At 44.3% G+C, this 10,715-nt stretch overlaps 2 protein-coding genes across 2 annotated transcripts in view; both read left to right on the top strand.

Annotated features, from left to right (window-relative positions):
• Positions 1 to 7,491, top strand: part of PIGH (phosphatidylinositol glycan anchor biosynthesis class H) — a 174,541-nt gene extending 167,050 nt beyond the window's left edge. The window contains exon 5 of the transcript XR_003093519.1: positions 6,590 to 7,491. The gene's annotated coding sequence lies outside the window, so the exon portion shown is untranslated. The remainder of the gene's footprint in view (positions 1 to 6,589) is intronic.
• Positions 1 to 10,715, top strand: part of TMEM229B (transmembrane protein 229B) — a 69,115-nt gene that overhangs the window by 18,061 nt on the left and 40,339 nt on the right. The window lies entirely within an intron of this gene.

Below are 10,715 nucleotides of genomic sequence, written 5' to 3'. Positions count from 1 at the left end.
TGAGTTGCATAGGTCGTTTGCCAGAAGACCAAAAGGGCAATAAAGGTGGTCTCTGATCAAGGATGAAGCAGTTTTCAGGAAACTATGAATGGGAAACAAGTGGGGCCAAACACCCGCTTGTGGTTCTGAAGGAATTAGGTCTTCCAAAGTTTCCAGAGGTGGTCACTGTTTGTATGGTTGGCAGCAATATAGCCTTTCTATGGATTTAAAACCTTTTCCTCCAGTGGTATGCTTGGTTCCTGTTGTTAAGATTAAACAGTATTTTGGTTTCGGAAAGTTTGGTCACTGTGTTAGCCTCTGACCGCATCCCTTGAATCCAGCTCAAGTAAGCAGTTGATTGATGGGGGCTGTAGCCCAGCATACAGTTTAAGATTGGGAGAGTCACAGGGTTCCACCCCAGAAAGGAAAAGGCATGAAAGCTGGCATTAGGAGGACCAAAGACCAGTCAGTCCTGAAGATCTAAACAGGGGAGATAGACAAAGAGCAGGAAGAAAAAGAGGCAGAGAGGTGATGTGCTTAGCATTAGGTCATGTTACAGCTTTGATTCTGGCATCTGTAGTGGGCACTGAGGGGTAAATTCAATACTCCAAAGATCCCACAGTTCTTGCAGAGTGTCTTGAGTAGATGCAGCGTGCTGTGCGGATGCTCCAAGTTGCAGCTTGCAGCAGCTGAAGCACATCACTATTTCAAACTGCAATAGGGCAGTTCTATATTCTGAACAAGGACTGGTAGGTGGCTTGGAGAACTGTTGCTTTGTCTTTAATCTAAACTCTGTTTCTGCAACTAAGCAACTACCTTAGTATTTAGGTGCTGTGCGTGTATATTCCCATTGACTTAACTCTCCAGTCCTCCCTTGATTTTCTTCTCTGTTGCAAGTGGGTTCATTCTTCTCAGTTGGCTCCAAGGAGAGCTTTAGCTCTGACGCCTTTCAGGACCTCTGTGCGGGGAAGTTTTGCCCAAAAACAGATGGTGACATGCCTCTATCTCCTGAATAACTTTTTCCCACCCCATGCTTGTTTGTCCTGCAGTTAACAATTCCTGCTTTATATTGTATATCTGGACTCTGTCACCTGGCTGAATTTGTAGTCTCAAAAGGCAGAGCCGACTGTCTAGATTCCCATCAGATTGGGGCACCAAATGATTAACCTGGATCCTATTCAGCAGGTTTGGGGAGAGCTAGTGTTGGTTAGATGTTCTGGCATGATGGATAAGCAAGGTGGGCTGCTACCTAGGGCTCCAAATGAAATTTCACTGCCACTCGTATAACTGAAAGTGTGGTCTCGGTAGAAAACTTATTTGCTTCCCTGTAAAGTTCAGGCCAGCATTGCTGCAAGGTTATGATAAACTCAGGATCAGCGGGGTGCCTAGGAAATCTGCTGCTGGCCTGAGATCTTGGAATGAATCCAGCTGTCGTGCCACGAGCAGCTATTAAGAAAGCTATGTTTGGCTAGCTCTCTGGTGTATGGTACTATTGCTATGAGCAGAGCAAATGCTGTTTATCGCTTGCCCTCAAGAACCATCAAAGGAAGCGCAGACGTCTCCCGTTACTGTTAAAACAAAAACTGAGCACCGTATGGGCGCAAGAAAACATAGATATATTGGCAGCTAAACAAGGCTATGAATAATTCATCCCTCAAATGCCTCCTGTGAGTTCCATCCATTTAGGCTGCTCAGAGCTGTAGCTGCTGCAGATGCAGACAGATCTACTTCCAAAGCCAGATGGATGAACCCTTCCAGCCTCTGATTGCGCTTCTGTCAGCTTGTCTTCCAGGAAACTGCATCTGTTGCAGTGTCATCGTGACATTTTCCAGGCCTTTGATCATCCTGCAAGTAGGGCTGGCAGGGAAGCGTTGTCACGCCGAAAAAATCAGAGTGATTTCCCAAAAACCCAGCCAGGCTGGTAACTGGGACTGGCTGCTGGTGAGTAAATGAATTAGGAGTAAGATGGGAAGTGCTGGTCTGACCTGTTCTACTGGGAAGTGGGTGGTGTGCTAGTTCAGTGGTAGCTGTTTGCTTTGGGATTTTTTACTGTGGAGTGTTACCTTATGTGCCACGCAGCCTTTCTTGAGACCACGTTGGAAAGCAGATCAGGGGTCCTCTGCCGAACGTTCTTCGGGGGCAAGCCTGTTGTTTGCATTTTGTATCCCCCTCAACCCAAAGTGGCTCAGTGGAGAAGAGGATATTAAATGACTGTTCAGCAGCCGCTCTGAAATGTTGTCTTTTTTCTGCTCATTTCCTAATGGGCAATTGTCCACATCCTAGTTGGTGACCTGGTTGGAAGCCCATGCAGGGAAGCTAAGGACTTGCTGGGTTACAGGGGCTATAATTCATTTCACTTCCTCACAAAAGGTCCCTTCAGGTCAGGAGTGCGGTGCATTGAAAGGTCAGTGGGGAGAAAAGGCTGTATTGAGAGCAAAGGGTTTGTTCTCCAGAGCAGTCAGTCAGACACCTGTTCCTCAGCACATACTACCTACATTTGGCTGCGGAGCCCACTTCCTCCCTTTTACACCTTCCTTGCTGCTGAGCCCTTCCAGTGGCCCTAGTCACAATGCACTGCCAGTTAGATTCCTCAATGTTTCTCATTTCCCTTCCCCATCTCCCAGAACTGCTGTTCACCCGTGAGGCTCTTTCCTGGCTTGCAGCGGAGTAGGCTCTCGGCTGCTTTTCCCTTACTATTATTAGAGCAGCACCTGCAAAAGTGACTGGCAAATTCATGCAAGGAGTGAAATTCTTGCTTTTTGGAGTAGATTGTATCTCCATAAACCCATCTCTAGGGTTTTTCAACTAACTTTGCCTTACGGAGTTCCCTTGAAAAGGTTATGGGAAAGAGGTAGGATGGTAAAGAGAAGACAGAATAGTTTAGACTTTTTTGAGCCTGCTGGCTGGACATATGGGGCATTTTATATACATGCTTTTTTGTCCTGCAATGCGCTGGACATCCGCTGCTTTGGAGCAGACTCGATTAATCGAGTCTGCTTCACACATGAGCTGAGGCAAACTGCACTGCGCCACGTGCAGTTGTATAAGCGGCGAGATGCACATTAGCGCACAGAAAATAGCGGCAGTGCACTTTTGAACTAAAGCACCTCCAGTGAGTTTTAGTTCAGAAGCACGCTGCTGCCATTTTCTCCATGCTGACATGCATTTCACCACTTATACAACTGCATGCATCGCAGTGCCAGGTGCTTTTCAAAGTGCCCGGCACTGCGGTGCTTACATATGTAAAAATGCCTGTGTATTCTGGAGTGAACTACACATTGGAGGTGTTCTGCTCCACAGGCTGATGGAGGTGACACATTACATGTCTGGACATTGCGAGCCCCTTGGCTTGTCTGAGTGAATACAGATAGGGCTCCAAGGGATGGACACCTGGAGGGCACTGGGACAGAGTTGATTGCTGCACAATGGGATACAGAGCTGGGTAGATTAATGATGAAGGCTATGGAGCATGGGTCAGGCTCCAGACTGAAGGGTCATGTGCTTGTGGGTGCTCAAATGGTTTGGAAAAGAGCTAGGTAGGGATAGTATGAAAGAATATATCACTTATTAGGAAAAGAAAAAGACGGGTCAGACTGGATTTTTAGTTTCCATAGTGACGTAACTGTAGCCCTTTGTTTGGCGGGTCTTCAGCCTCACTGCAGTGCACTTCATGGATTATAAGCACCCACTTTTCAAACCAAGGGAAATATGCGGATACGTCAGACTCGGAAGCAGAATGAAAATCCTGATAGGCAACTGTGTACTCATTATATTTGCCGTGTTACCTTAGCAAACTGTGCAAACACAAGGGTTGGGGAAGCTTGGCTCTCTCACAGCTCATCTCTTCCTACTCCGTGATCCTTCACTAAGGCAACACATGGATTTTTGCTGCAGCAGATAAGTGCACGGTTATAATGACTTGTATGCCTTGCTGTGCTTCTCCCTGATCCATTCACACTGATGCGCACGCGCGTGCGCGCGCGCACACACACACACACACACACACACACACACACACACACAAGTGTCAACCTCAAGCTACTTAAAGTACACCCTTTCAGTGGGCGCATCTACACGAAATGCTTACTGCATGGTAGCCTAATAACACTGTGCAATAGTGTGCTGGTCAAAAATCATGCTAATAAGCTACCACGCAGTGAAAAAACTGCGCCGGCACTACTGCACAGTAACTGTAGCTACTGTGGATTTAGTTAGTAGTTCATTAATCAAGTACTAAACCAAATGCACAGTAACTACCGCACGTTATTGAACATGTAGACATGCCCAGTATGTACTAATTGATCACAAACAGAATTGTAGAATACTTGGATTTACGTGCTTTTGTGAGTTATGCCGTTATCGCTCCACTTGTCCATGTGAGCCATAATGGCAGGAATAAGACTGAGGCTACACTTGCATCATAAAATTATGGATTCTGTTTAATTCATGAGGCAGGACATTTTTTCATGACCATAATTTCTTACATTAGGGAATTTCTGCATAGGGCAAAGTAGATGTGACAGTAAACAACTGAATTGGATAATATTTAACCTAGGCTTTCACAATAGTCCAAGAGGGTAGAATTTTTCATAATTACAGCAAGTGGTTTGTTGCTAGATCATGAAAGTGCCATACCTGAGCATAGGAGACTAGGCGTCCACATCACCCAGTCACTCATACCAGTTTTATCTCCCTATTTGCACAGATTGATATTTGTGACTCAGAGGGATCAATGCCTGTGTAGAATTCAAGTTGGATGAAAGCCTTCTCTCCAAACAGCTCTTTTTTTCCCTCTTTCTTTTCTGGGTTTGGACCACTAGCATTCCTACTGGACACTTCTCTTTCCATCTGCCTGAACAGAAGTCCCTCATCTTGGGCATTTATTTGCTGCAGTGGTGGGTGTAAGGGGTCTGCTGTTCTCTTTATGGAAAGGAATGTTAATTATTTTCAGCAGACTAATTACATTGTTAATGAGAGGGTGTACTCCAGTAATATTTCCTTTAATTACTTGTTCTTAAGTGCTGCACAGAGCAGTTGTTGAGCATGCTATTAAATACAAATGGTGGTGTCTAGCTCAGTGATGCACCTTTGGGCTTCCCAGGACCAATGCTTTGCTAAGTTTAGTAGTCCATGTGACATAGGCCATTAAGCAAATGAGGTTAGTGCCAAGAGCCATCTAGTCAAAGGGCCCTGTGGTTCTATGAATTCAGTGCTCAGGGCTGTTTTTTATATTTCTGTGGTGCCTAGAGGGCTCTGCTAAGATCAGGGCCCTGCTGTAGTTGGTGCTATAGGACTACCTATTTAGAAATGGTTTCTGTTCCACAATTTCACTAAGCAAGCCTGATAAAGGGTAGGATGGAAAACAAAAGCACAGAAAGATTAAGTGACTTGCTCAAGATGATACAGCAAATCAGTGGCAGACCTGGGAATAAAATCTAGGTTTCCTGAGTTTTAGGCCAGAGCTGTGTCTACCAAAACACACAGCCTCTAAATTCATATCTAGAGCCAGCAGACAAAACTGAATGCTGACAGAAAGTATAAGCTCCTTGCAGTGAGTTCCTGACTTATGCTTGTCCCTGTGCATCTCTTCCTGAATCTTGTCTACTCCTTATGCTTACCAAAGATTTGTCTGCATGTTTAATCTGTGTGAGTTGCTATACCTTAGTTGGTATTCAAGTCCTGGTATTTCCATTCCAGTGCTCTTCATTCCAAAAAAGGGACCTTCTAGTTCATCTTATGGCTACAACATGAAACTTCATATGTAGTTACAGCAACTCAAGTCAGGGTCCACTTGCCTCCTTCCAAAAGGAGGCAAGTGAACCCTGAGAAAAAGAAAGCTCTACCCAGAAGTAGGTTATGTGCCAGGACTCAGCTCTACAGCTTTGTGTGTCCCAGAGTGTCTTCAGGAATAGATGCTGAAGTCTGGTACAAAGAGAGTACACATCTTTTATTTCTGTAACATGTTCTTCGTCACAATGGTGGCTGTCCTGAGCTGGATATCTAGCAGTGACCAGAGGCAAACTGGGCTGATCTCCTGCCTAGGCAGCTCTTGCATGCATCTGACTTTTCAGAGATGTGTGTCAGAAGTCCTGTTCTCATTTGTCAATGTGACAGGAGAACCCTTCCCTTCTCCTAGGAGGCACTACTCCTGTCACTTTTAATCTCTTTGGAGAGAAGAGGTTACAGTGCCTAAGGGAGTTGAATGGCTGGGTGATGAGTTTGAGCCAGTCTCAGAGGGGTTAACAATACTGTTTTTTGTAGGGAGTTCTTGAGAACAAAACCAGGATTGTTTTGTTTCTGTAGCTCTCACTTTCTTTACTGTGTCCTATCCCCTGACCAATAGCTGTTGCCCAGCTGCTTTAAGTGCTTTGCAGCAATTCCACAAGTTCCAAAACTTGGCTTTCAAGATACAAATTGCCTGCAGTGCAGTATGCCTATGTAACTAGTGGTATGTATGTACTGTCTCTAAAGGTGCCCCAGTGCAGGAGTGAGCTTCTCTGATGGTGCAGAGTTCTAGCCATTACTCCTACTGCCGCTGGCATAGAAGGGAAAAGAGGATTCTTGCTTGCCATCCTAATAATGTATCTCTTATGCTTTGTCTACACTACAGTGTTTTGCCAGCATACCTAGAGATCACCACCCCATTGCCAACGTGACTGTCAGCAAACCTCAGCTGGACATATCTGTGCTGACAGAAGAGGGTTTCTGCCATCTTAGCTTCTATCATCTGGGGAGGTGGAAGAACTCGAGACCCTTCTGCTATAATGTGCCACACTTCCACTAAGGGGTTCTGCTACCACAGCTATGCTTGTAGACATGCCCTTAGAATTGGCAGCATAACACAATATATCCATCTAATGTACAATACCTGTTAACTTTTCATGTAACTCCCATATACAGTACATGTGCTCGCCATTTAGAGAAGAACGGGCAAATTTCCCAGTGCCTTTTATTCCAGGGCTCTCAGCATGCTGTTTGAGATGTTTGGCCCTGAGGTCTCAAGGATTCATGTAGATCTTGTGCATGTTGTAGAAACTGGGGCAACATATGCTGAATTTCTCGTTCCATTTGCTCTGGGTCAGCAGATCTCATGTTTGCTGAACGGCAGTTAAACCAATTTAGTTAAATAGTTTGGCTGACTAGTGTGGATAGGATCAACCAATTTTTCACTGAGCTACAGCTGTAGCATTCTAGTCGAGATATCTCTCTAGGGTTTTCTCAGCAATCACTCTTCAGCTCTGCAACTCCCTTCACTCTTGAGGCCTGCCAGACCCCAAGCCTGAATGTTTTTTTCAGAAGTGCTGTAAGACCTTCCTGTTCGGGCAGGTGTTTATCAGACAGAGCTTGGCTGGGATATTGTTTGTGGCCAGGGGGGAGGTTGTTTTATGTTGATATTCTGGTTGCCTTTTGAGTTGTTTAGTTATCTTGTTCATTCTCTTGTATTATAAGTTTTCTGTTCTCTTATTGTAAGCTACCCCGAGCCTTTGTTGGGAAGGGCAGCATATAAATTAAATGAACAAATAAATATCAGTCTCATGTGGCCATTACTATAACACATCTGGATTCAAACATCTCCATGGTTGAAGTCTCCTGCCCAAAAGATATTTGGCGGTATCCAGTGGGAAAACAAGGTAAAGGAACAGTCTGAATGGGCAATAGCTATTTTGGGGGGAAGTTGAGGTTCATATAGACTTTATATATCAGTCAAAATATAGAAAATTAAAACTGGATTCATTTGGATTGTGCCAAGGTTTAATGCAGGTGCAGTGTCAAAAGGACTAAGTGATTAGAGAGACGAGACTTGAGAACAAAGTAATTATGTTGCGTGCTAAGTAAAGCCCAGGAAAAGCTCCCAGAAATTAAGGATGCCATAACTGATCAGAATATAGATGGCAAATTCCAGAGCAGAAAACAAAGAGATCTTTTCTTACTACACAGTTAAAACATGCAGCATTGTTGGTAATACCGGACACATGGCTAAGGCCATTCTGCTGCTGTAGAATACCTGTTAATGACATGGCAACTGGGAAAGTTTTCATGGACTCTTTGAACAGAAAGGGACCTTAAGGATCATCTAGCCCTACATCCTGCACTGACGGAGGCTGTGCTATTCTTATTTCAGTTAGATGCCTTTCTAGCCAATTCCTTCACATCTCTAATGAAGGTGATTCCAAACTTCCCTAGGCAACTTATTTCAATGTTTTACTGTTTCCAACAGTAAACAGTGTTTCCAACAGTTGTGTGTCTACAGTTTCCAACAGTTAGGGCTTTTCCTGAGATTTTATTTAAATGTGTTGCTGCAAGTTTAAACCCATTGCCAATTATTGTGTCCTCTGTGGTAAAGGAGAACAATAATTTTCTGTCTTCTTTATGGCAGCCTTACAAATACGTGAAAACTGCTGTCATATTCCCCCTTAGTCTTCGTTCTCCAAACTAAACATCCCTAGTTTCTCCAGCTTTTCCTCATGCAGCTTGTATCCCAATCCTTTTAGCATTTTGTTACTAACCTCTGGATCCTTTCCTGTTTCTCTACATCCTTCTTAAAATGCGGTACTTCAAACTAGATGCAATACTCCATCTGAGGCCTCCAGGGGGCCAAATAGTGATATTTTGCATACAATACTTAACATAACCCAAAAGTGCATTTGCTCTTTTGAGGCAGCATCACTGACTGCTGACTTGTATCAAGTTTCTGATCTACCATAACCATAGCTCCTTCTCAGTGCTACTACTGCCAAGCCAGTTATCTTCTATTCTGTATTTATGCAGTTGAATCTTCTGTGTGCCATCTTATATTTGTCCATGTTTAATTTCATTTTGTTGTCTATAGCCCAATTTATGGAGATTCCTGGGAGATTTACTCTTAACTTCCAAAGTACAAGCCCCTTCCCCCTCCCCCCCCACTCTGTTAGCAAATTTGATTAGTATAGCCTCTTAGTGGTTCCTCAAGCCTTTTAGGCTCAAGGTACCCCGAACAGACTTGAGGCACCTCCCAGAAAATGTCTTAGCTCTTAGTTTTCATTCTTTTTTTACTACAGAAAAATAATAGAGCAGTTTCTTTGTTGCAAAGAACTCAGAAAGACTACAACTTTGGACTTCTATTTAAAATCTCTGGGTTTATCTTTTAAATCATGTTTTCAAATGTAACAGCGCTAATGTTGTGTGGCACCCCTTGGCACTGTTAAAAGAATCTCAAGGCACTGCTCTATCCCTTGTATTCAGATCATTGATAAAAATGTTAAACAACACTAGACCTAAAAAAGACCCCGTGGAGCCCTGTTTGAAACCTCTTGCCAGTCTCACATCAATCTATTAATGCCTACCCTTTGTTTATGAGGTTATTCAACCAATATGTATTCAATTAATGAGAAATTTTTAGCTCATTTTTCTCCAGATTAGTATGAGAATCGCAAGAATGTTGTGTTGGACTGTGTGTAAAGCCTTAGTAAAATTCATGTTGCTGTGTTTTTGGTTGTAGCCGTGTTGGTCTAAGGACGTAGGCAGGCAAGGTTCTTTGGGTAAATGTGCTATCTTTTCATAGTTTCATAGTAGCTAGGGTCAGGAGGGACCTGATCAGATCATCTAGCCTGACCCCCTGCCACAGGCAGGAATGAATGCTGGGTTCACAAGACCCCAGACAAGTGATCATCCAACCTCCTCTTGAATTTGCCCAAAGTAGGGGCGAGGACCACTTCCCTAGGAAGTTGGTTCCAGATTCTGGCCACCCTAACTCTAAAATATTGCCTCCTGATCTCTAACCTAAACCTATTCTATCAGCTTATTACCATTGTTCCTCATCACCCCAGGTGGTGCTGGGGAGAAAAGGGCTCTACCTATTTGCTGTTGATCTCCCCTGATGAGTTTGTAGGCAGCCACCAGGTCCCCCCTCAGCCTCCTCTTGTTGAGGCTGAATAGGTTCAAGTCCCTCAGCCTCTCCTCATAGGGCCTGTCCTGCTGCCCTCTCGCCAAGCGGGTGGCCCTCCTCCTCTGAACCCTCTCCAGGCTGACCACATCTCTTTTGAAGTGCGGTGCCCAGTACTGGACGCAGTACTCCAACTGTGGCCTGACCAAAGTCGCATTGAGGGGGAGTATCACCTCTCTGGACCGGCTTGAGATGCATCTTTGAATGCATGACAAGGTATGGCTGGCCTTGCTGGCTGTGGTCTGGGATTGGTGGCTCATGTTCATCTTAGAGTCAATAATGACTCCAAGATCCCTTTCTGCCTCTTGTGCTTTCAAGAGAGGAACTCCCCAGCCTGTATGTATGCTGTGGATTCCTTCTCCCAAGGTGCAGCACCCTGCATTTGTCTATGTTGAACCCCATCCTATTCTCATCTGTCCACTTTTGTAGTCTGTCTAAATCTAGTTTCAGCCTCTCTCTCCCTTCAAGTGTGTCCACCTTGCCCCACATCTTAGTGTCATTAGCAGACGTGGACAATGTGTTTTCAACCCCCTTGTCCAAGTCGCTGATGAAGATGTTAAACAGTGCGGGCCTTGTCTAATAAAAGATATCACATCTACCCAAAGAACCTTGCCTTACTAAAATTCAGGCATATTGTCTTCATCATGTTCATTTAATTCCATTAGTACCTTTGAGCAAATCCTTTCAGGCACTGCTGACTCAAATTCATTCAGATTTGTCCGAAGCTTGGTGATGCACTTATAAAATATGCACATGCTGTTTTATGTTACAGTTCAATAGAGGTCAGCTGATAGGGCTGCTCTGTTAACTCCCT

The sequence above is a fragment of the Alligator sinensis genome, unplaced genomic scaffold, assembly GCF_000455745.1.
Source record: "Alligator sinensis unplaced genomic scaffold, ASM45574v1 scaffold768_5, whole genome shotgun sequence".
NCBI classification, from domain to species: Eukaryota; Metazoa; Chordata; order Crocodylia; family Alligatoridae; genus Alligator; species Alligator sinensis.
This window is presented reverse-complemented; position numbering and strand designations above follow the sequence as displayed.